The sequence below is a fragment of the Amia ocellicauda genome, chromosome 3 (assembly GCF_036373705.1).
Source record: "Amia ocellicauda isolate fAmiCal2 chromosome 3, fAmiCal2.hap1, whole genome shotgun sequence".
NCBI lineage: Eukaryota > Metazoa > Chordata > Actinopteri > Amiiformes > Amiidae > Amia > Amia ocellicauda.
The window spans coordinates 7,718,089-7,745,712 of record NC_089852.1 but is presented as its reverse complement, the minus strand read 5'-3'; the positions used below and the strand labels follow the sequence as shown (position 1 = coordinate 7,745,712).

Here is a 27,624-nt window from a genome sequence, read left to right as displayed (position 1 = left end):
TTCCCTGCACTACTCCAAACATGTGTAGGAGTGCAATCATATGACCAAATTATTTATGTATAGACTGGGAAGGTAACGTATAAACATTCCAATATATATATTTTTTACTGGAGTTATAATACATGTGTTTAAAGGTTTAAAATAGGGAGCTACCCACAAGCTTTCTCAACTTGCATGTCAATTACAAGTGTGGGTTGTCTTCAGGATTGTTGTTTCAGAAACCATTTATCCAGCAAAATATTGTTGATTTGTAAAAAATAAAATAAAAAATAAAAAGTACAAATAAAATAAATATACAATTTCCTTGAGATAAAATGTTTATATCAATTAAATTGCTGGAAATATTTATTTTGCTTTGTTGGAGCTACAGTTTATCTCTTGCAGAAAAAAGTAATTTTTCATTACAACAGAAGAGAGGTATTTGTTTTGTAAGAGGAGGAAAGAAAGAACGAGTTCCAAGAATAAACTAGGTTATAAAGAGGGTTAGCTACTTTGGGATTTATAATAATACAAAAAGAAAAGACAGAACATGTATTTATTTATTTATTTTTGTTTGTTTGCGTTTTCCCTGTAAGATAGGGCTATATAAAGATCAGAATGTTCTACCAAGAAGACATGCAGCCTACCCCTGTTTTATTTATTTTATTTTTGAAGGTAATATGTCATCTAATCAAATGTGAATATCTACCTTTCAGATCTAGCTCGGATGGCTAACCATTTTTACACATGAAATGCAGCCCAATGTAATGAATATAAATTATGATATTTCTTTTCTCTTTTCACAAAAAAATCTCTTTAAACAAAACTCAGAGAGTGATTTTTGGCTGCTCTTTGTATCTCATAAACCTGTTGACAGATGCATCTGTTGAATAAATCTTGATGGATTTGCACCAGACTTTACATCCACATAATACAGATTTTTCTTTGCATCTGAGGTATCTTGCACATCTGCCAATTTTTTTTTGAAGCAGAGATCTACTTGCAGGAGATTGTAAACATTCGGTTGAAATATATTTACTTAAAATGTTGAACTAGATTGATAGCATGTGCATTGTATGTGAACACCAAACCAAGTAATGGAAAATTAACCCTTATATAATAATGATGATAATAAGTGTTTAAGGAAGCACAAACATAATGGCTGATGCTGTGCTATTAAAAAATGTTAAATTTCAAGTGTTTCTTTGGTTTGAGCATTTGCTTTTCAGGAAAGTAAGTGGCAATTCACTTGACTTTATTTTTCATAATGAACATGGTGTCACATTAAATAACACTAACGCAGCACCCTCCAGCATTGTCTTTGGTTTATACAGCATCACAGATCTCGTTTAATCATGTTAATGGTTCAATTCAGTCATAAAAGAGCACATTCATGTAGAAACTGAAGTTGACTTTCAGACTTGTTAGTTGGTTAATAGAAAACAGAATTTAAAATATTACTTTACAAAACTTGAATTGGTTCACTTAGGCAAATGTGCTTGAGCTGTATATTTCCACATACAGTGAGGGGGAAAAAAGTATTTGATCCCCTGCTGATTTTGTACGTTTGCCCACTGACAAAGAAATGATCAGTCTATAATTTTAATGGTAGGTGTATTTTAACAGTGAGAGACAGAATAACAACAAAAAAATCCAGAAAAACACATTTCAAAAAAGTTATAAATTGACTTGCATGTTAATGAGGGAAATAAGTATTTGACCCCTTTGACTTAGTACTTGGTGGCAAAACCCTTGTTGGCAATCACAGAGGTCAGACGTTTCTTGTAGCTGGCCACCAGGTTTGCACACATCTCAGGAGGGATTTTGTCCCACTCCTCTTTGTAGATCCTCTCCCAAGTCATTGAGGTTTCGAGGCTGACGTTTGGCAACTGGAACCTTCAGCTCCCTCGACAGATTTTCTATGGGATTAAGGTCTGGAGACAGGCTAGGCCACTCCAGGACCTTAATGTGCTTCTTCTTGTGCCACTCCTTTGTTGCCTTGTGTGTGTTTTGGGTCATTGTCATGCTGGAATACCCATCCACGACCCATTTTCAATGTCCTGGCTGAGGGAAGGAGGTTCTCACCCAAGATTTGACGGTACATGGCCCCGTCCATCGTCCCTTTGATGCGGTGCAGTTGTCCTGGCCCCTTACCAGAAAAACACCCCCAAAGCATAATGTTTCCACCTCCATGTTTGACGGTGGGGATGGTGTTCTTGGGGTCATTCCTCCTCCTCCAAACGCGGCGAGTTGAGTTGATGCCAAAGAGCTCGATTTTGGTCTCATCTGACCACAACACTTTCACCCAGTTCTCCTCTGAATCATTCAGATGTTCATTGGCAAACTTCAGATGGGCCTGTACATGTGCTTTCTTGAGCAGGGGGACCTTGTGGGCGCTGCAGGATTTCAGTCCTTCATGGTGTAGTGTATTACCAATTGTTTTCTTGGTGACTATGGTCCCAGCTGCCTTGAGATCATTAACAAGATCCTCCCGTGTAGTTCTGGGCTGATTCCTCACCGTTCTCATGATCATTGAAACTCCACGAGGTGAGATCTTGCATGGAGCCCCAGACCGAGGGAGACTGACAGTTGTTTTGCGTTTCTTCCATTTGCGAATAATCGCACCAACTGTTGTCACCTTCTCACCAAGCTGCTTGGCGATGGTCTTGTAGCCCATTCCAGCCTTGTGTAGATCTACAATCTTGTCCCTGACATCCTTGGACAGCTCTTTGGTCTTGGCCATGGTGGAGAGTTTGGAATCTGATTGATTGATTGCTTCTGTGGACAGGTGTCTTTTATACAGGTAACGAGCTGAGATTAGGAGCACTCCCTTTAAGATCCCAGCTCGTTACCTGTATAAAAGACACCTGGGAGCCAGAAATCTTGCTGATTGATAGGGGATCAAATACTTATTTCCCTCATTAACATGCAAATCAATTTATAACTTTTTAGAAATGCGTTTTTCTGGATTTGTTTGTTGTTATTCTGTCTCTCACTGTTAAAATACACCTACCATTAAAATTATAGACTGATCATTTCTTTGTCAGTGGGTAAACGTACAAAATCAACAGGGGATCAAATACTTTTTTCCCCCACTGTATGTATGATACAAACCAACCTATGGTCAAATATGGTGATTACAGTTTTACTCTTGGATTTCATATTTAATACATGTTCATACACTCACCTAAAGGATTATTAGGAACACCTGTTCAATTTCTCATTAATGCAATTATCTAACCAACCAATCACATGGCAGTTGCTTCAATGCATTTAGGGGTGTGGTCCTGGTCAAGACAATCTCCTGAACTCCAAACTGAATGTCTGAATTGGGAAAGAAAGGTGATTTAAGCAATTTTGAGCGTGGCATGGTTGTTGGTGCCAGACGGGCCGGTCTGAGTATTTCAAAATCTGCTCAGTTACTGGGATTTTCATGCACAACCATTTCTAGGGTTTACAAAGAATGGTGTGCAAAGGGAAAAACATCCAGTATGCGGCAGTCCTGTGGGCGAAAATGCCTTGTTGATGCTAGAGGTCAGAGGAGAATGGGCTGACTGATTCAAGCTGATAGAAGAGCAACTTTGACTGAAATACACACTTGTTACAACCGAGGTATGCAGCAAAGCATTTGTGAGGCCACAACACGTACAACCTTGAGGCGGATGGGCTACAACAGCAGAAGACCCCACCGGGTACCACTCATCTCCACTACAAATAGGAAAAAGAGGCTACAATTTGCACAAGCTCACCAAAATTGGACAGTTGAAGACTGGAAAAATGATGCCTGGTCTGATGAGTCTCGATTTGTGTTGAGACATTCAGATGGTAGAGTCAGAATTTGGCGTAAACAGAATGAGAACATGGGTCCATCATGCCTTGTTACCACTGTGCAGGCTGGTGGTGGTGGTGTAATGGTGTGGGGGATGTTTTCTTGGCACACTTTAGGCCCCTTAGTGCCAATTGGGCATCGTTTAAATGCCACGGCCTACCTGAGCATTGTTTCTGACCATGTCCATCCCTTTATGACCACCATGTACCCATCCTCTGATGGCTACTTCCAGCAGGATAATGCACCATGTCACAAAGGTCGAATCATTTCAATGAGTTCACTGTACTAAACTGGCCCCCACAGTCACCAGATCTCAACCCAATAGAGCATCTTTGGGATGTGGTGGAACGGGAGCTTCGTGCCCTGGATGTGCATCCCACAAATCTCCATCAACTGCAAGATGCTATCCTATCAATATGGGCCAACATTTCTAAAGAATGCTTTCAGCACCTTGTTGAATCAATGCCACGTAGAATTAAGGCAGTTCTGAAGGCGAAAGGGGGTCAAACACAGTATTAGTATGGTGTTCCTAATAATCCGTTAGGTGAGTGTATAATATGCTAATTTATGGCAGATCAATTTAGTGCCAATGAAATGCCATTGCCCAGGGTTTTATTAATATATTTTAAATATTTTTGTGTCAAAGCATTCTTGTAATGGCATCACCTATATTTAAATGATGAATTACAATGCTATTGAAAAAACATCTATGTAAATCTTTGAAAAAGTAATATGTCCTTGAGTTTATACCTTCTTAACTTTGATATCCCAGGTTTTATGATTACAAAGCCCAAAACTCCTCCAGATTCATGACAGACCAATGTCATCCCTTCATAATTAAACAACGTATTGTCAATATGTAGTCAATTGTTGTGTCCCATTCTGTTATAATTTGTCTTTTGAAATAAAGCACCTGCTTTTTCATGTAAGTTGTCCCTCTGAATCTTTAATTTCATAAATTGACATCTTCTTTTAGAGATTAAGGTTATTTAGGTGAGAAGTCTCATTAAAGCAGAATTGCAATTAACAAGAAAAATGAATGTATTCATTCAAATTGCAGTAATATGAATATTCAAAGTAAAGTATTCTGTTTTATGCATAGCAGTGAAATCTCCTGTGTACTTATTAGAGAGGTTTCAAACACGATATGTCAAAATACAGCATAATCTGGAAATGCAATGTCATTAACATGCCTTATAAACATTCAGGTGTGAATATGTGACACAATCTGCATTATTTTAAAAAAGATTGTATTTTATATCATAATTCTGTTACATCCAGGCCTACTTTGAACTTCAGTGTCCTCTATTCAATATGGTAAGAAAATAACCTTTGGAAATGTACTGTATGATCCATGATTTGATCGATGATTTGAATTTATTAAGTTTAATATTTTCAAATTAAACTAATTTGTGGCTTATATGAATTGCACAGGGAAACATATAGGCTACTACTCTCATGTTACTGAATGAAATTTTAATGGTATTTATGAATATCTGATATCTCCAATAGATTTGAGAAAATATTGATTAATCAGCTGTGCATTCAGGGACACAACTCCCAATGGAAGATTGTGGAAAAACATGTATTTTTAAAACCACAATTTCAACACATTTACTACACTTCACAAACCTAAAATTACGTAAGTTAAAATTAATTCTATGTAGCTGTCAAAATATGTTTGCTGAATATATGAGGACTTATAAATCGCTCTATAAGGCTGATATTGGAGCTGTTTTTTCATTTTGTATGCGCTACAAGGAATCCATGCATTAGTTGCATGGCACAGTGTATTCAATTATACATTTTCTATTATGTTGTGGTATGCACTTTGATTTGTATTTCATATGAATTTACTTGCACTCCTTCATTTGTGTATTATGATTTTCTTAAGATTAGTTGCACCCCCAAGTCCCAGAAGGATTCAGGCAGCCATTTGTGTGGATGGATGCGTTTTGCACCTCTCTGCTGTTCCTTTTATATAGTTACAATGTTCAAGCATACATTTATATTCCATGCCTAAAGAAAGTCTACAACCACTTTGAAAATATTCTTATTTTGCTGCCTTATATGCAGGAATTAAAATGCATGAAGATAGTGTGTGAGTGTGTGTTTATGTATGTATGTATATACACACACACACACACACACACACACACAGATTTGATTTCAGCAGTGGCTGTGGTGAGGTATTTTCTTTGAATGCTGCATGTGCTTTTATTACTGTCCTTAATTTCACTAAAATGAAATATATGCCAAGAAAATGGACAGTAATGAAATAAAAGCTTATGTGAAAGTTGAGTCATAAATAGTCAGAAAATCTAACTGAGCTAACAACCTTAAAGGAAGCTGAAACTTGGCATCGTATATATAAATCATAAGTAGTTTACCAGAAACAAACGAGAGATTTTGCCTTTCATCTTTCATTTCTGCATTAAGCAGATCTGTGATGTTCAAATGTAGATTATATAATAATGGTAATATGCATCTATTTGGATGAGGGCTTGCAGTGGTTGTAGAAATGCAGTAGGAGAACAACACTTGTACACAAACTGAAATTATGGGATCTGAGGGAACGGGACTTCACTTTATTATTTTGTTTTATTGTTTTGCTATAACGTCAACTTAATGTACACCGATCAGCCATAACATTATGACCACTGACAGGTGAAGTGAATAACACTGATAATCTTGTTATCATGGCACCTGTCAGTGGGTGGGATATATTAGGCAGCAAGTGAACATTTTGTCCTCAAAGTTGATGTGTTAGAAGCAGGAAAAATGGCCAAGCGTAAGGATCTGAGTGACTTTGACAAGGGCCAAATTGTGATGGCTAGACAACTGGGTAAGAGCATCTCCAAAGCTGCAGCTCTTGTGGGGTGTTCCCGGTCTGCAGTGGTCAGTACCTATCAAAAGTGGTCCAAGGAAGGAAAAGCGGTGAACCAGCCCATGCTGACCCCTGTCCACTGCCGAAAGCACCTACAATGGGCATGTGAGCATCAGAACTGGACCACGGAGCAATGGAAGAAGGTGGCCTGGTCTGATGAATCACGTTTTCTTTTACATCACGTGGATGGCTGGGTGCATATGTGTCTCTTACCTGGAGAACACATGGCACCAGCATGCACTATGGGAAGAAGGCAAGCCGGAGGAGGCAGTGTGATGCTTTGGGCAATGTTCCGCTGGGAAACCTTGGGTCCTGCCATTCATGTGGATGTTACTTTGACACGTACCACCTACCTAATCATTGTTGCAGACCATGTACACCCTTTCATAGAAACGGTATTCCCTGATGGCATTGGCCTCTTTCAGCAGGATAATGCACCCTGCCACAAAGCGAAAATGGTTCAGGAATGGTTTGAGGAACACAACAATGAGTTAATGATGTTGACTTGGCCTCCAAATTCCCCAGATCTCAATCCAATCGAGCATCTGTGGGATGTGCTCAACAAACAAGTCCGATCCATGGACGCCCCACCTCGCAACTTACAGGACTTAAAGGATCTGCTGCTAACGTCTTGGTGCCAGATACCACAGCACACCTTCAGAGGTCTAGTGGAGTCCATGCCTCCATGGGTCAGGGCTGTTTTGGCGGCAAAAGGGGGACATACAAAATATTAGGCAGGTGGTCATAATGTTATGGCTGATTGGTGTATATTTTCAATTGGTCTGTTGCAATAACTGTCACTCTTAGTAATTGTGTGAACCTAATTTTAAAATGGTCATAAGGTTTCCACATGCATTTTCCCCTAGAGCAGTGCAACTACATGTTCTAAAACCCAATATGTTTTTTTGAATTAAATTGTTTAAAGATCCCTGATATTGAGCTCATTATCTATAGCTATATGCGATATATCAATATACATAAATAAATAGAAACTGTGTCTGAGATTTAGAGAATTAGGTTTAATCCATTTCATTATTTAAAACCTTAAACCAAACCCCCTCCATATTCAATGTTTCAGTTTCAAGCCACAATTCTGTTCAGTCTAACCCATCTGTCTTCCTTCCATGGACCACATGGTGTTGTTAGCAATGCAGGATGTTCTTATTTTTCCTTTCAGTATCGACGCTTCTTGTTTGGTCTCTTGATAAAATATGTTCTCTGTTATGCATATGCATACTATATAGTTCTTGGCTAACTGCTAAATTTCAATGTAATATTTAATATGACTTATTTTTTCAGGGAGTATATATTAAAAAAAAACGCACAGTTTAGTTCCCCAAGTGATTTGTGCTAATAGATTGTGCTAAATAGGATAAATGTTGCAAGATAATAAAATATAGGGGATTAAACTACGGAAGCATTTTTCTTTGGCCTAGGGTTAGGGGTTACCTCTTTCTGTTGGGCACTGCAATATCACATTTCAGAATAAAAATAAATACATCAACATGGTGTAGTTATTAGACTCATTAGTAATGCTTACAGAGGAGTCTCAAGTAGCCAATAGATACAATTCATGTCTGCCCAATGTAACCAACAGAATCCGAGCTCTCCTTCTGGAGGAGCAGAAACGTATCCTGTAAAAAGTAAAATAAATACAAATAAATGGCCTGTAATATATGAATTTCATCCAGTTTATGGATCATAAAGAACAGTAATCGCAGTACTGATTTGTGTTTATATGGTTAAACAACTGCGATGTGTTTTAAATTATTTTTGTAAATACATTTCAAAGAATATAAGCTGCTTTCAGGAACCTCACAAATCAAAATCTAATTTCAGATATTTGGCAGCTGTGCAATATTGATATAATGTGTTGTGCATTACCTTAATTCACAATAAGGGCTTTGCCGCTTAGCTAACATTTCTGTGGCTTTTTAAGGTAGTAGATCTAATGTTGCTATTTTTTACAGTGTTTACTCTAAATTAGGTGTTTTATTATAGATGCTTTACAGTTCACAGTGCTGTAGATTTGATAGAAAATGTTACTTTTATTCATGGTATACACTCACCTAAAGGATTATTAGGAACACCTGGTCAATTTCTCATTAATGCAATTATCTAACCAACCAATCACATGGCAGTTGCTTCAATGCATTTAGGGGTGTGGTCCTGGTCAAGACAATCTCCTGAACTCCAAACTGAATGTCTGAATGGGAAAGAAAGGTGATTTAAGCAATTTTGAGCGTGGCATGGTTGTTGGTGCCAGACGGGCCAGTCTGAGTATTTCACAATCTGCTCAGTTACTGGGATTTTCACGCACAACCATTTCTAGGGTTTACAAAGAATGGTGTGAAAAGGGAAAAACATCCAGTATGCGGCAGTCCTGTGGGCAAAAATGCTTTGTTGATGCTAGAGGTCAGAGGAGAATGGGCCGACTGATTCAAGCTGATAGAAGAGCAACTTTGACTGAAATAACCACTCGTTACAACCGAGGTATGCAGCAAAGCATTTGTGAAGCCACAACACGTACAACCTTGAGGCGTATGGGCTACAACAGCAGAAGATCCCACCGGGTACCACTCATCTCCACTACAAATAGGAAAAAGAGGCTACAATTTGCACAAGCTCACCAAAATTGGACAGCTGAAGACTGGAAAAATGTTGCCTGGTCTGATGAGTCTCGATTTCTGTTGAGACATTCAGATGGTAGAGTCAGAATTTGGCGTAATAGAATGAGAACATGGATCCATCATGCCTTGTTACCACTGTGCAGGCTGGTGGTGGTGGTGTAATGGTGTGGGGGATGTTTTCTTGGCATACTTTAGGCCCCTTAGTGCCAATTGGGCATCGTTTAAATGCCACGGCCTACCTGAGCATTGTTTCTGACCATGTCCATCCCTTTATGACCACCATGTACCCATCCTCTGATGGCTACTTCCAGCAGGATAATGCACCATGTCACAAAGGTCGAATCATTTCAAATTGGTTTCTTGAACATGACAATGAGTTCACTGTACTAAACTGGCCCCCACAGTCACCAGATCTCAACCCAATAGAGCATCTTTGGGATGTGGTGGAACGGGAGCTTCGTGCCCTGGATGTGCATCCCACAAATCTCCATCAACTGCAAGATTCTATCCTATCAATATGGGCCAACATTTCTAAAGAATGCTTTCAGCACCTTGTTGAATCAATGGCACGTAGAATTAAGGCAGTTCTGAAGGCGAAAGGGGGTCAAACACAGTATTAGTATGGTGTTCCTAATAATTCTTTAGGTGAGTGTATGTGTTCTTCAGTGATCATCTCATGAACAATCCCTTCCTACAAACAGCTCTGTGGCATTTATTTGCCAGAAATGTGGATGGGGGGGCGGTTCAGTAAACAGAGTGAACCAAAACAACTGTTAATTTTCAAAAATTCAAGTCTGCAAAATACAGTAGTACAGTAGAATGACATACATTTTTCAGTTGAGCTGTGAAATGGGCATTAGTCTTGAAGCTATACTTTAATTGTTTCTCATTGTGTTGGTAGTAGTGTTGGTACATTGGAGCCTTGTAGGGCATGTCGTATTTTTAATCACATCTAAGAAAGTACATGATTGCGAGATACATAAGAGAGGCATTTATGTCCATAAATGTATGCATTATATTAATTACATTAACATATATTATGATTTATCATTTTCCCCCTCTTGGTTCAGCCCTAATAAAGACAGGCAGCCAGTGTTTGTCAATATGAGACACAGTAAATCTTATCAAACACAAAAATAAATCAACAAAACTATGATATACCACATTGACCCTCCAGGCCAGAAACCCTTCCTTCACTTCTAGCACCACAGAGGGTTCTTTGATCTGCCCACTAGAAAACCAGCAAGTCTTTGAAGTAGAATGGCACTGAAAAGAACATGTTGAACATACTGCAATATTGTATCAGACTTCCCTTCTTAAATTTTGAATTGTATTTATTTATTTGTTTGTTTATTTAATTCCATATATCTTCAGTTTTTTCCCCCCACATTCAATGATGAAGTCGAACTGAAAGTTTCTCAATCCCAGTGTGTGTGTGTGTGTGTGTGTGTGTGTATGTGTATGTATATATATATATAGATAGATAGATATAGCTCTGGAAATAATTGGGACCACTTAACATTGATTTCTGAACTTGGAGTGGTCTCTCTTTTTTCCAGAGCTGTATATCTAAATACACAATGTTCAGATTTATTTTGTAAATCCACTTTGGCTTTGAAAATGTGGAGGAGGTGCTTCAATTTCTCAACAGGGATATGTAACCACTCCTCCATGCAGAACCATTCCAGGTCCTCCAGTTTGTCATGATTAATTCCACTCATTTCCTATTGGATTGAGTGAAAACAAGTCAATAACTGATTGTGTGCTCCCTTATCAATGTATTAGTATATTCCTTAGATCATTATTATGTTGGAAAGTCAGTTTGTAACCAGTCTTGAGTTTCTTGACAGTGGGTGCCTGCTTGACAGGGGGTACTGGCTAAAATGTATTTAGTAATCCAGTTCTGGCAAGGGCACCAAGACCGGTGGATGTAAATCAACCCTAGAGCAATACCAATCAACCTCTATGTTTCACAGTGGGTATGACACTTCATTGAGAATCTGAACACACGTTGAGGCTATTTTAAGTCTAAGGAGAACAACAAACTTTGGTGTTCAGTAACAATTTCTAGAAATAGATGTCAAAGTTGAGTGGTTTTACCACAGCACCAAGAAGTGAATAAATGTAGGTAGTTTACGGCTATTGCTATTCATTCCAATCTGATGATAGTCTATAAACCCATGAATTCTAGTACATAAATATTTGAATACTTCCTTGTCCATTGTTAAGATAAATAAGTTGACAAGGCTGACCTCTTCCATGACTATATAACAACGTACTCCTACACACCTCAAGGCTGCCCTTGGTGTGGAGCTGCTCAGTATTCCTCATGAGATGTCTTATGAACTCACTGTCTGAATTGCAGTAATATTGGAGGTCATACCGTACTGAAGTTTTTGACTTATACTATGTTAAGCCTTCCATATTCAACTTGTTTTTGCCAGAGGGCAGTTGAGTAGAGGGCATCTCTTTTTACACCAGAGACTAATGCTTTTTTTTACTTTTGTTTGTATAACTACATTTTTGCCATGGACAGAAAACTTTTATTTTTTGGAATAACAAGGCTGTGGTTAAGAGAGTCATAGTCTTGGTGATATAAATATTCTATTAACATTTACAACAGACAAACGAGACAAGGATGTTGACATTGTCAGCTACCAGCCTCTACAATGTTTGACACCAAAGTGTTAAACCCCAAATCTTGGAATTGACTTTAAATTCAGGGTTAACATTTGTTGCTTTCTTTTATTTTTTACTCCTCAGTTTCTGATCAATTCACCTAAACACAGGCTATCCTAGGCTTGTAAACTTCTCTTACCCTCAGTCACCTCTTTTCGTACTTGTCTCCAAAGCCCCAAGGTGTACCGAGCGGATGCAAGGAACATCTTCCTCTTCACTGTTTATCGATTTACGTTGCAAGTTTTTGGAACAGAGAAGAAAACTGTAGAGGACAGGGAGTTATAATCTGCAAAAGGTCAGATGCAGTTTTCTGAGGTCAGTCTGCATCAGTGGCAGGTTTAACAATAGCTGCTATGATTTGCAGCCTTCATTCACTGAGAGTCTCCTTAGCTTTTCAACAAAATGAAATCTCTTTGAATAAAATAGAGAAGACTTCCCTAAAAGTTTAGTTTACATTATCCTCTCTGTGCTTCCATAATTATCTTTAAACAGTGGTATTCTTCAGCAAAAAAGTATTTGATCATCAGAAAAAACATTGTATACACTCTTTTAATTTGTTAATTAATGTCAAATTATTATAAAAACAAATTTCATAAGGAAATATGCATTAATTTTGACAGCAGTGTGATCCAGAAGGCAGTACTGAGCAGAAAATGTAGGTCATATCTGGTGGCTGCTACTATCTGCTTCAAATACAGACAGCATCTGACCATTTTGTGCCCTAGTTGAAGACTCTGTGTGCTCTCGTACTCTCCTGGCTCTTGTTAACTTGTTTTGTTTTTGTTGTTGTTGTTGTTCCCAGTGACTATTGCTAAAAGTGAATGACTCAGTATGACATAATTGTTCATTCTACACAAATAGATGTTCTTTGTCCCATTTCATGTGATTTGTTTAGGTTACAAAATTAACTTCATCCCATGGAGAGAAATACATTTTTGCTTAAATAAATATTAAGAAAATGGAAAAAGCTAAGAGCAAAGGCCAGAAAGAACACATTTAATATGTATTATAATGATTGCTTACTGAGTTTCCAGGACCAATATTAATCAATGGTTAGATTTAAAGTATGGGACCTGTTGTTTTTAACAACAGCGACAAAACAAAAAATAAATAATAAAATAACAAAAAAAAGACAACTTTATTCAGCTATGTGGTTAAATGGTACAGATTAGGGCTGTGCGATATGATGATATATATATCGTGTAATGATAGAAAAACATCTATCGTTTCATATTATGCTCTATCGTTTATTTCGTTGTCGCAAATCCCACTTTTTACGGCAATATTTTTCGTCATTTGGACGACGCTTGGCGTTCTTCCCGGATCATCCACATGTGCTGGATGCAGGCAAGAAATTTGCATTCAGAAACACAGACAGACGTGGAGGAGAGTGAACTTGACACAGAACGGGTTAATTCTGAACAGAAGGACTCCGACCAGCCAAGACAAAACAAGGAGCTCGTACCTAAAAGTGGCTACTTCTGTCGCATGGACGTGGTTTGGGTACGAAAAGTCTGACACGGACCAGAAAACCGTACTTTGCAAAATATGCTGCAGACCAGTCCCTACAACAGGCTCAAACACCACTAACCTCTTTTACCACCTCCACAAGAATCATTCTAAACAGTACGGAGAGAGTCTACGGATGAGAACCACAAGAGTACAGTCAAGTACTCCAAACTCCAGACTCAGACATTGCAAGAGGCCTTTGTCCGCGGCACACCATATGGCAAAGAATCACGAAGATGGAAGGAGATAACGGCTTACATCTACAAAGACATGGCCCCAATTTACACGGTCGAGAAACGGGGGTTTTGTGAGTTGGTGCTAACACTTGACCCAAGGTACACAATGCCAAGCCGATAACACTTCACTCATTTTACAGAAAATGTGCTATATCGTGATATGTATCGTAATCAGGATATGAAAGGACCTATTTCAGGATATGAGATTTTGGTCACATCGCACAGCCCTATTACAGATTGTCCATATTAAATGTGCATTGAAGTAATATCAAAGGGAACCAAAGTTAAGTATCAAATATAGTTTGTTACATTTCACTTACAATGGAAATGTACCTTTTAAGAAACTTTTCTATTTCCCAATGTCCCTGTATTTTATGTCTGTTTTCAATTGATTATAATACAAAAATAAAATACAACTACTGATTTGGTAACTTCTTTACTAATTCTACAGGCTACATTTTTTGCTGATCAAATGGGTGTTTTTTTTGCTGTTGATGGATATCACAAAGGTGCTACTACATCAAATTCAAACCGTATATTTAATTTAACATCCAATACACACACAACTTCCATAAATCCTTTAATAATCCTATGTTCATATATAGGACATGTATGCAATGTGTGTTTTATATGTGTTTTTGTATTGCTTTGTAAATCCGCAGATGTGACAAAAGTGGAAGATTATGTCATCCACTTTAAAACCTGTAGTGTAATGTTTTTTTGATGGTTTATTTGTTTACCTTTGTGAAAAACAACAAACCCAACTGCAATCACTACTTTCCTCCCAAAATAATGGAGCTATCAAGCAACCCAGGAATATATCCATATTTATTATATCTATACCTTAGCAGTCTTACCTGAACTTAATGTGATATGAAAGCTTAACTGTCCTTGATTAATCTTAGAACAAAGAAAGAAAAGTACAGAGGCTTTGCCCTAGGACTTGCAGGTGTCTTTTGCACACTGCTATTCCCAGATTGTCTTTGGTGACTGGCAGAAAGGCCATCCCTATAAGAAAATCTTGTCCTGACTGTCACATCCAATGACTGATAGCTTGTTTATCTTTCTTGGCATTTTTACCTGCCAACGCAGATATGCTTCTGGGTAGATCATGAACAATGCACAGTCCATGAATTTAGGAACCGTTGAACACACGCACACACATTCACACGTGCACACACAGATTTGAACTCCAAGTAACGTTTTGATATAGAATACTCTGTGAATCGTATTCACAGTCAAGTCGTGTAGTCTCTTGACATTTCTGTGCTCTTCAAGGTTATTGTGTGACAGAAGCAGAATGGATTTCATGTCTGCATAATAAAATTACCTTTCATGTGTTTTAATAAACTTTAATTGTAACCTAGGTTAAGGTGGACGGAATAAGGCTATAACTTGCCTCTCAATTTGATTTGACTTTTATAAGAAACCAACATTCTAAAATGTTTCAATTAAATGTAATTTTATGGAGTCTTTGGCACTTGTGCAATAACCTCTTTGCCTTTGCCTAGGCCAATTCCCAGCACCTGCCGGTTATACATTATTTAGAAAACTTGGCCAGCCAACAACCATAAATCAGTTTAGATCTTGTTCCTGCAAATGTTGGAATTAATGCAGGATTAAATGTTAATGGGTATATAGGTTATTATTATTATTTTCCCAATTTAATGTAATCTTTCACTGTGTAATTCTTGGCTTTCGTGTACATCGAGTTTAATAAATTGTGTACACATACACATACAAAATTATTTCTACGCCACATCAACTTTTCCTTGGGATTAAATACTATCCCATAGAAAGGACAGTACTTTTAAATATAATTTCTCCTATGAGACCGCTTCCTCATTTACCGGCATGGCATCACAATATAGGCTATATAATCATATAATCAGTAGGCTAATAACAAACCGTGAACAAGCAGTATTTGCCATGGTTATCTGCTAGTCTCATTTTATGTATTGCAAAAATATTCCATGACTGCTTTTTATCTCTTCTTGGGAAGAATAAACATGCATATATTGTGTATGCAGTATCTTTTCAGGTTAAGAGATATGGTCACCCTGACCAGCCCTGCCTGACAGTCACACATTATTTTTTCATTTGACCATTCTTTACAGAAGATAAATACCAATTTACTTCTGTTCTCCTTTGGGTGCATCACATGAAGTGTTACTTATTCAGTAATCATTGAATGACTGTTTATGTGACACAAGATACATGATGAAAGGTATTTTTCATTATTCATTCCACAGAAAGCTCCAATGACACTTTAAGTTAAGAAGATATAAATTGCATGTGTGGGTGTGTATTTTGCAATAAGCCTTTGCATTTGATTTAAGTGCAATAATGCCCACTAATGCCTTCTGACATTAATACAGGAGGAGTCTGCTGCCCGTTATAGCGATTGAGCTTGTGCTATAAAAGAATGTCTGATAACTTTCTGCTTCGCATGTATATGTGCAAAAGCTTATAATTATTGCTTATTGAAATATGTGGTATTTTGTCCTTTAGCAAGTCATAACATCATATGTACATAATTTTTTTAATTCAAAAAAAGTTACATGTATTTTGCACAACAAACCAGCACAGACAGAGATATTTCTGAAGAAATCAAGATTGAAAATAGGATGCATTGTATTTGGACGAACCCGCATGCTGTTGAAATCAACCCATTTGCTCAATGCATACTAACAGTGCTCACTTTTGGCTGGGAAACCTGGTCACTAAATGCAAAAATGTTATAGAAACTGTACACGATACAAAGCAACATGGAAAGATATACGCTTGGAATAACAAGAAGAGACAGAAAAACAAATGAATGGATTTGAGAACAAAGAAAAATGTGACATCACTGAAAGCAATGGCAATGGGCCGGACACACTGCAAGAATAACAAAACAAACATGGACAAAAGCAACTATAGAATGGATCCCAAGAGATTAAAAAATACCTAGAAGATGACCAAATAAAAGATGGGAAGATTAAATAAGATTTGCTGGTGTCATCCAGAATAGAGATACTCTTGAAGCAAGTGGAAACATCTTGTGGAGGCCTTCATCCAGCAGTGGATTGATACAGGCAGATGATGAGCTGATACAGATGTATGCTTTCAGAAGTCTTTAAAATAACAATATAGTCTTAAACAATATAGTTTTAAACATGCAACAATAATTTCAAATTGCCTGGGAGTCCTGACGGATAATTATCATTATCAATGTGATGATAGGAGTTGATTTTGTATCCTAGTATCTCTGAAAGAGAAAACATCTGAATTAAAATGAGAATGTAATTATATAATGACCATTGCCTATTTTTTTACTTTGTAGGGACAGGCTCTGAAGGAGTGTAATTTCCAGCATTAAGCCGTTCCAAAAAATGCAATAGTGAGATTTTTTGTTTTTCTTTGGTAGTGAATGTGGTTAATAATGTAGTAATATGACAGTCAGAAAGTATGAATATGCTTAAAAAAAAACCATTTAAATATATTTTTTTTTTGTACAACCATGTCAGTGTAAGACCTATCTCTTGAGAAATCATTACCAAAGATTGTTTCTTGAGTCAGCTGTATATACATAACAAGGAATCACCTGTCAGATCTTTAGTGACAGTAGAATTTGATAAGACCCTCTCCTAGATATGCCACTGTCTGTCTGAGCCACTTACCAACTATAATTTTACATTGCAGAGTGAAATATGGCATCATTAGTAAGCCTACATTTTTATGTTGTTATTTCTGTGTTAGAATGAAAATATAATCTGTGGAGATGCCACAACCAAGACTGATAATGAAACCTCTCCAAAAGAATGTATCTCTCAACCAAATTAAAGTGATGACATTCCATGGTCTTACCATATTGCTGATAAAGGAGACAGAACTGTCACTGGCAATGTGAGCGCTGCTTTGGTCCTCAAACCTACCCTAAATGAGCCATCCTCTCTAAGGAATGAGGGAGCAGTTAAATGTTCTTTAAGTTCTGTATGTGTTGTGAATTGTTATTGTTGCCATCTGTCACTCTCCTTACTTATTTGCTCCCCTCTTCTTCTTTACTCTTATTTTTCAGTTCTTCAGATTAAAAAGGTGACCTGCTTTGCATCTCTGGAAGATGTTTCTTTGACATTTTAATCTTCTGCATTTTCTGCAAAGTGGTATCAAACATTTTCCCTGGTTGTCTGGTGTTAAAGTATTGGAAGGATTCCGTATTAGTTGATTCACAATATAAAACTACAAAAATGTGTATTATATCAGTGTGTCCCAGCCTTTTTGAAGTCTGAAGACAAACCTTCCTGATATACAGTCTGTGTGGCAAAGAGTCAGTCACTGAGAGGCCTGAGTTTATCCTGATATACAGAGTTGTGTAATTCTAGTAGGAAATACATATATTGAATCAAATTCTTTCTTATAGTCGATAAAGCCCAGGCATAATGGAACCTCTTCTCTACATCTTTCTAATACTTCTTGGACAACTTGAATATATTCCTTCATGTTTAAGCCACTGGTTTTCTTGAAGGCAATGTGATAGTACCTTTGTAAATGTTTTGTATGTGATGGGAAGTAGACTAAAGGGCCTATAATTCTCTATTTTCTTTGTCTCGTTTCTTCTGAAGCAGGATGACAATACGTATCTGGCATTTGTTTACTTGTGAGGTACTTTGTGAAACGTTTTGCAAAACGTTTCTCCATTTCTTCCCCAGCTTCTTTCACTGATCTCCCGGATCCCTAGACACAGCCCATTACTAAACCATACATATTTTTAGAATATTTGGAAAACTCCACACTCTTGTTGATTTATTGTTTAGTAAAGTAAATTGTAATTGTGCCAGGTATTGTGACATGCCAGCAGCCTCTTCCTGGTTTGCCTGGAATCAGTCTTTAAATCAATGTGCATTTTTAAACATGTTTTAATTTAATTTCTAATGAGAAATTGAGATGGGATTCTGCCAAAGTTGCTATAGACAATCTGTTTCTTTTTTGATAGCTCTTAGAAGTTGTGGCCTGTGTAGTGATGATGGGGACTCTTGTATTAGCAGAAATAAAGAGTCTGATGCTTGCTGTCAGGTTCTTGAGTATGCTGCTGCTTTTAAAAAAGGTTTGGACTCTCAAAGCAACCAACGCATGGACCAGGCACAAAACCTGTATGGAGGCAGAATGAGATAATGGATTTAGAGCAGAAATCTTAGGAGGAAGTCAGTGGATTTGTTACAGTTTTGTGACAATTTGTGACCAGTTACTTTTTTAAATGTAAATGTCTATTATAAATACTATTTGCCACATAAAAACATGGATACGTTTTAGTTTTGTATCACCACCAAACACATTTAATACAATGTTCTCCCTCTGAGGGTGTGATCATAGCACCCACTGCATTCACACCATTCCCCAGTACGTTGTCATGATGATCTTTGAATAAGACGTGCTCAGATTAGTTTGTTTTTTTTCCTTCTCAATGATGCTAAAGGAGGGCTTTTGACCAAAATGTTCTCTACTGAAATATTTTAAATTACATTTTAGCCTAGTGCACATCATACAAACCCATAAAAAAGGGCTTTTATTTGTACAATGCAGTTTGTGTGTATACATATGTATATGTGCGTGTCTGTGTCTCTGTGTGTGTATATACGTGAATGACTATGTAATTTGGATTCATAGTATTTTCTTCTGTCCCCTTTACTGCCTGAAGGGATTTTCACTAAAAGAAACAGACCACGACAGAGTGGGTCAACCAAACACATTAACTTAAAAGATAGGATGCTTAAGGTCTTTGTCCTGCAGTTGAGTGTCCTGTGAGATGCATCCTTCATGCAGTTGTTATAAATCAACAGCTGTTGGTTATCCTTTGCTATCTGTCAGATAACTTCAATTTAAAAAAAATGACTTACTGTGCACCCATTATGAAAAATACAGCCTCTAGTTTGAAACATCCATCAACCTTCTTGACTGTGTTCCTTGTGTTTTGTCGTGTGGTTTCTCTGCTTTGATATTCAAAGAAGCACTTCAGATTCTGACCAGGAAGTCTGCGTTTGAGTGTCCATAACTAATCCCACTGAGTGAACACGGTTATGTTACTTAATTTAATACTAGTATTTCACAACTTTGTATTGTAAATAATGTTTCCATGTTGTTCATTATCGCACTGACAGCTCTTAAATCATTGTGGACTTTCTATGATCACGGTTTCTCAGGTCCCTTTAGATTTCTGTGCTTCAATTGTTATATTGCTAATACATGTACTTCCAGTCACCAGTGTTCACCTTGATGGTTTGATTTCATTTTACCTTTCCTTCTATGCTTCTTTTTTCTTTTCTTTTTTTTTCTCCCCCATTTAATTGTATTAGACTGGACTTTATTAGCTTAAGGATCACATTTCCCCATACTTAACTGCAAGTCACATAACCAGCTGCCTGGCTCTGTTGCAGTTTCTTCATCCCCAGTTCATCTTCCATAAAAACTGTCATGATTGGCTTAGATCAAGGCAATGCTTCCATGAACCCCTTCTCAGATTCCTGGCTAAAGCAGAGTGGGTTGGATCCTGGATTTCCCATTGTCTGCCTGTACAGAGGCTTCTGAAGCTTTGGGATTTATGTCACTTTCTTAGGTTGAAAGTTTTCCCACTTATCCAAAAAATGTGCTTTAGAGCATTGTGCGAGATATGTACTGAAAATGGTAACAGAAACAAATTGGGCACAAATGGCTATTAATATATAATTGTTCTACCTTTGTAATAAAATATGCATTGTTTTACTAAAATAAGCGTACATTTGAAGATGTATTGAAGATGTATTGTTATTTTTAAAAATCTTTCATGTAACTAATTTATCATTTTTCTTGTATATATAAAGTGTACAACTTTTTATAAATTACTTATGTAAATAAAGGATGCATAATTTTCTCACTAACTGAATAGTTACCCTTGTTTTAATAAAGAATGCCTAGGTACGTGTTGTGTTCATTAAGAACACATATACTAATGTGTTGTTCTAGTGAATATCCTCTAGCTTTTATTAAATTCCTGCTTAATTCAGATTTGCCATCATAACTGTCTTGGTTGCAGTTAAGCAGGGAGCACTTCTGTGTGAAAAGATGCACCTTTGGCTTGAAAATCAAACTAATAAAATGGAGCTGAATTCAAATGTTCCCTTATTAGTTTCCTCATATTTTAAATGAGCTAATTGGCTTTCTTACATCTTCACAACCCATAATCTCACAATTGCTGAAGGTCTTTTCCGTTATGATTTCATGCATTACATTATAAATGTTTGTTTTTGACTTTTGACAGGTATTTGTGTATGTAAAATTTTATAAACAAAATGTATATTTCTCCACCCATCTCTGTTATCATAATCATGAACCTCAGGGCAATTCTCACAATATTCAATCAAGATTAGGGGATCCAATCCTGGGCGCTTTTTCAATCCCTGCATTTTGAGATTGTTTGTTTTTAAAATCGTCGAATACGTTCATGGTGGGTGTTTGACTCCGCCAAGGGTGCGTCTTGTCTCCACTCCTGTTTGTGATTTTCATGGACAGGATATCAAAGTGCAGCCGAGGCAGGGAGAATATCCAGTTTGGGGGCTTGGAGGTGGCATCGCTGCTGTTTGCAAATTATGTTGTGCTTCTTGCCCCATCCGACTGTGATCTCCGACACACACTTGAGCGCTTCGCTGCCGAGTGTGAAGCGGTTGGGGGGGAGCAGCTGCCCTTAGTGGAGGAGTTTAAGTACCTCTGGGGTTTGTTCACGAGTGATGGAAAGGGGGAGTGTGAGAGACAGGTGGATCACAGCAGCATCTGTAGTATTGCGGGCGCTGTATCAGTCCATGGTGGTGAAGCGGGAGCTGAGTCCTCGGATAAGGCTCGCGGTTTACACGTCAGTCTACCTCCCCATCCTCACCTATGGTCATGAGCGTTGGGTAATGACTGAAAGGACAAGATCGCAGGTGCAAGCGGCAGAAATGAGGTTTCTCCGCAGGGTTGCTGGACTCACCCTTTGGGATAGGGAGAGGAGCTCAGTAATCCGGGAGAGCCTCGGACTAGAGTCGCTACTTCTCCTGATCGAGAGGAGCCAGTTGAGGTGGTTCGGGCATCTGGTTAGGATGCCCCCCAGGAGGTTGCCTGTGCAGCTCTACGGTGCACGCCCCACTGGGCGGAGACCCCGAGGCCGACCCAGGGCACGCTGGAGGAATTATGTCTACTGGCTGGCCTGGGAACGCCTGGGAATCCCCCAGGAGCAGCTGGAATGTGTCGCTGGGGAAAGGGAGGTCTTGTCTGCCCTGCTGCCACCATGACCCTCACCAGGACAAGCAATGTAGAAAATGATTGGATGGATGCATGGATGTTTTTAAAATCCTGGGAACCTGAGATTAAAAAGAGCTTCCCAGCTAACACACATTATTAAGCTGCTGCAACGTTGTGTATTAGCTGGGTCATTTTCAAATGCAGTAATAATTATAATGCAACCAATAGAATCAACGAAAACAACAAAACTGTTGTTTTCTTAAATACGTTAATGTTTTTATTTATGTATCGTCATGGATCGCAATGAATGTTAAACGGATTGTTGTATTACTAAGTAACCTAGAGTCTCGGAGATGAGACGAATGCATTATTAGACGAACTATAATGTAAGCTATATACTACACTAATATATATAGAAGCCATTATGTACTAGAATAAGCAATGTTTTTTATGTAACAATCGAGAAAACATAGTAAAGGCATGAATTTAGACAAATGCACATTTGCGCACAAAACAGCCACAAGCACTAGACTACTACTACACTAAAACACAGACTGAGCAGTTAAACATTATATACAATAGGTCTATGGTTTTTAGGTTTTGTTTATTATCTGTTTCTTAATACAGTAATTAAGAATTAAGCTAAAGTCAATTGTCTCTTTTAGACCATTGTGTATATTTTGTACAGAACACATGCGGCTAAATTGCAATTTTGGTCTCCACGCTGGTTTGGTAGAGTTGACATCATGTTAATTGCGGGTACAGCCCCATCCCCCTGCACTTTCAAAGAGGAACAGTTCTGTGATGACACAGTTCATCACACGACGCTGCTGCTGCTGCTTAGCTCACGCAGCTCATGAACTTCAGATGCCCCTTTAAAGCTGGAGGCCACGGGTCCTCAGCAGTGCCCTCCTCTGCTGCTCGGCTCAACTCGGGCTGTATCTGCGGGTGTTGTACTTCAGATTCACATTTTGAACAAATGACGAGCCTCTGTATTAATTCTTAAAAATAGCTTACAGCACGAAGTACTGCCACAGTCCCGTGATTCTGGGTATTTCACGTTTTCAATCCCGGTATTTCGGAACTAGAAAATTGTCCGAGATCCCGGGATTGGATTCCCTAATCAAGATCCCATTAATGAGTTTTACCAGCCTACCAAACGAGCAGTTTAAACTCGCAGCTGTTTTTTTAGTTATTTGAGTGAAGAAAAATATATATATCATGACAATTTGTAAAAGCATTTTTTTTTTCACCATTCCATAACCTTGAAATTACCAAACTGATTTTCATGCTCTACCCGAAAAAGGTCTCCAGGTCAAGAACACTAAGCAAACAAATGTCCCAAGAAAACATACCCCTCAAAATGTAATTTAAATAAGAACATATACCTGTAATTTAGAATTCAAATGAAGACCATGTTCATCAAGATTCAACTTTTCTGGACCACTGTCCAGATTTCTGTTATTCTGAAATGTCCTTTGCCACAAGTAATAGTGCAGACTTTGCCTCTCTCTAATGCTTTTAACCCTCATAGCAACTCCTGAGGTCATTGCCTTTATTTCCATCATAGTAGTCTTCGCTTTGGGGAAGCAACTAATCATTCCTACTATCGAATTGGGAATGAGCAGCAGTAAACACGGCCCTGGTCCTGTCTTCTGTGAAAGAGTTGTGTGTTTGCCATTTTAGCTCCAGATGTTGCTTTGTGTGTTGGTTTAGCAATTCCAGTAAAACATGAATCCGCAGTCTGAATTATATTAAGATTGTATTTATTGTATAATCAGGTTCGTATTTGAATTTTGTTAAATATATATGTAAAACACACATTTCAGTCTACGCTTTGATTTTTGAAATTCAATTGCCTTGTTTTGAAATTGTAAACTGGCTTTGAACCGTGGCACAAGGGAAATGAACTTCTTCTCCCAAAGCCTGTGTTCACTTGATTTGCTTGGAGCCTACCTTGTTCCTTTATACACTCCCACAGTGTTGTGGTTTATTGCTTAATTAAATATCAGACAACATGAACTCTATCATCTGTAACCCCTGGCAAGATTATTTCACACTGTTAAAAAAAAAAAAAAAAAAAAAAAAAGATAGGATGTGAAAGAAACAATAATAGGATGAACCCTGACACATCAGTGAAAACCTTATGCTCTCCTGTTATTTCTACTTGTAGTTTGTTTTTAGACATTAATTGACTAATTATCACAGGAAATTGTTTCCACATAGAGATGCTAATTCTATGACAATGCACCACATTAATTTGGGGTTTTAAAGTGTAATAATTGAATTGCAAATTCCTCATGGTATCTGCTGATTGTGTTGAACATGCACTTGATCACGGTACAGTAATGTGATGGACCTCTTATTGGCGTTGAAGCTTGCGTGACAATTCATTTTCTCAGAAACTGCAGATGGTCATAAACTTTAATACATGGAGATACCGGTCTATCTACCTATAAAACATTCAAATATTTTAAATAATGTACATCATCAGTGATGTGCTGCGGAAATTCAGAAAACATTTCTGACTTGCTGAACCTTTGTTATATTGCTCCCTCCTGAAGTGATCAAATTAATAACTTTTTAATTCACTTGGAGTGTTTTTTGTTAGAATGTTGTCATAAAAACTTATTTGAAAACATGTAAAAACTCTAGAATGGTACATTTGCAATGGTCTTGAATGTTTTGAAGACAGTACTTAATAAAAACATATTTGTGTGGGAGAAGTAGCCATATTAGATGAGCAGTAGGATATCTGAATGAGATGGAGTGGGTTAGATGGTGATTCAGTGAGGCCAGCGAGGAGTTGCAGTCACATAGGCTAGGAAGAAGTGGGGCCAGGCACAGATTTGAATTTGGTGTTAAGAAAAAGGTCAATCGTGTAGAGTTTTTTTAGAAGAAAAAGCTGAATGTAGGAGAGGTTGTTTTTGAATGCAGGAACGTACAGTTCTTGCTAGAGCAGGAAACAGACTGATTGATGTAATGAAGGGAGCATAGATAGCAGAAGTGGTGAAAGAGGAAGGATTTTAGAGGAGATTGTCTTTTAAAAGTTTGAGGTTGTGGTTGCATCCAGGAGAGGTAACCGAGAGGTAGATACCTATATAGGAATATCAAAGCAAAAGCTGGACAATAGAGAAATACAGCAGTTGTAGAAGCCAAAAACAAATAGAGAGTAGGGAAGGGATAGAAATGGTTACACTGATCGAGGATGATGGGGTCTGGGTTATTGAAAATCATGAAGTATTAGGCTAGAGCCAAATGAGTCCACATGGGCAACAAGTTGAGACTTGGAGAGTAGAGCAGAACCGTAACTGTACTGGAACGGCTCAAGTGTAGTGTTAAACAACTCTAGAGACGAAAGGGAGTGTAAGAGAGGGTATATAGAATGGCTTTGTGTGTACAGGGGTTATGTAAGCTTTGTTAAATGTAGCAGGAAAATAGCTGGGGAGGAGTGAATTGCTGAAGATGGTGGAAATGAAAAGGAGCAGGGCAGAAGCAAAGGTCTGGAATAGGTGAGTGGAGTTACACTTCATGATGTATGGTCTAGACTTGGACTTAAATCCAGTTAAGTTACAGGTTAGAGTGAGAGGGGAGATGAAAGAAGAAGAATGGTGTGTAAGGAGCCACTGAGGAAGACTAAGGGAGAGAAGAGGCGGAAGACTGTGAGAGGGGAGGTATTATGACCTGTATTCTCTCAGTTCTTCTTATCATTCCAAATTTCTAGCCGTTCAATCCAACCGTCTGCCAGGTGCATCGTCCTGTCAGAATGATCCCATACACAGTTAATGATTTTGAAGCCTTGGCCATTTCATAAATGATAGAAATCTGTCAGATGTTTTTCCCCCTTCTTAGGTACTATTTCTCCAGTACTTGCTGTGAGCTTTATATCGTTTTCATCTCAGAAAATACAATTCAGTCCTTCAACCTCCTTCCTGATGGCTAGCACTGGAATAAATCTTGTTGGGCAGAATCCAGAGACCCGTCTATTTTGATAAGATCTCAACGTTCTGCCATATACTTGTATTTCTGAGTTTTTCACTGAATCATTTCATGTCTCAAGATAAGGGATACTATGTTAAATTATAGCATTTATGATTTTTTTTTTAAACACAATGAAGGTAAAATCTGTTTGTACATATGGTTGTACACATCTAAAACTTATTTTCAATTTATGTTGGAAAATAGCACTGTTTAGTAATTATTTGCTGCAAATGTCCCTGTTACATGGTATACTGCATTTTTCTACAAAATAAATAAACAAAAATGGATGAATAAAAACTTCACCCATCAGTCCTTGTTACTGGTATACATATTTGAAAAGACAAGATTCTGGTGGCATTTGGAAATCCACAGTACTGACAAGCATTTGTTGTTACCCATAGTTCTTATGCAATTTCTTCTGTCAAGGACATGCTCTTAGTTTTATAATAATTGTAGTATGATCTATTTAGTAGATTGCTTTTTAAATTCAGAAGTTTGTTTGCAGTGGTTTAATACATTTTTTTTTTTTTTTTTTTTAACTTATGGAAGCAGGTGAGAACTGCAGTCTGCTTGCCCAGTGAAAAACACTTGTGTGTGTTTGGGCTTGCTCAGAGACCTAAAATATTTTTTATTGTATACTGGATGATCTATCTCTCTCCCCTGGCTATAAGCCATAAAGAATATTAACATTTTATCTGTCGTCTAGATATACTGCACATTTTCCTTTAACATGTATAGAAAAGTGAACAATTTCTTTTGTGGATACATTGTAAATTATTTAATTTGAGTTTGTCAGGGGGAAGAAATAGACAAATTCCTCTAGGCTCTCAAATCCTATTACTAAAAATAAATTACAGACTTTTTCAGTGTAGAATAAAATCAATTTGGAGAAATGCAGTCCAGTTATTGGAAAATCCTTTTTCTTTGTTTTCTAAATTGTATGAGCGATAAAACTTTTCTTTTGCATTGCTGGGTAGATTTCTCTAGAGTACCACATCTCCTTAGGGCTATTAGGATAATGGGGAGTGTAGCTGTGGTAGGTTGCCCAACTACATATGTAGAAAACATTTGCTTTAAGTGCCTCTTTGTTCTCCGGAATAATTAATAATTAAGCTAGCACTCATTATGTGGGGCAGGATGTGAGAGAATTAAGAAACTATAATATTAAAACAAATATCACTTACTTGTTGATTACTGTTAATCTTCAACATTGCATCGTTTCTCCCAGACTGCAACGTCTAACTGCTGACTGAAGTTAAAATATTTATGTCCTGACTGCTGTCAGCCCCTTTTGCCTTAATTGTAAAGGTGCAGGATGTTCTGTCAAGTTCATGTTAATATAAAGTTTACTCTGTCCTGTGCTCTTTACAATGTCATTCCTTAGACTGCACCCACTGCTCAGAATGGGATCTGAACAGACAGGTTGTCATCTTGCTGAGTTTTGTATTCAGCTCTCTCCCTTATTTGGCTTCCTTCAGGCATTCCTGTACGTTGCATATGAACCAACGTTCTCCATATCTTTCCTCCCTCTAGCATCTTTTAATTGCACACACAGTGGAATCTCGCTGATGTCTGACCACGCTTCAGAGAACACCGTGCCGTTCACCTGAAATTGTCTTGCAAAATAGTTTTTATTCGCTTACTTTGTATTTTTTCGTCAGCCAT

General features: G+C 37.8%; 1 protein-coding gene across 1 annotated transcript in view; it reads left to right on the top strand.

Moving 5' to 3' along the window:
- The window catches only part of suclg2 (succinate-CoA ligase GDP-forming subunit beta), a 118,111-nt gene that overhangs the window by 26,127 nt on the left and 64,360 nt on the right, over window positions 1-27,624 (top strand). The window lies entirely within an intron of this gene.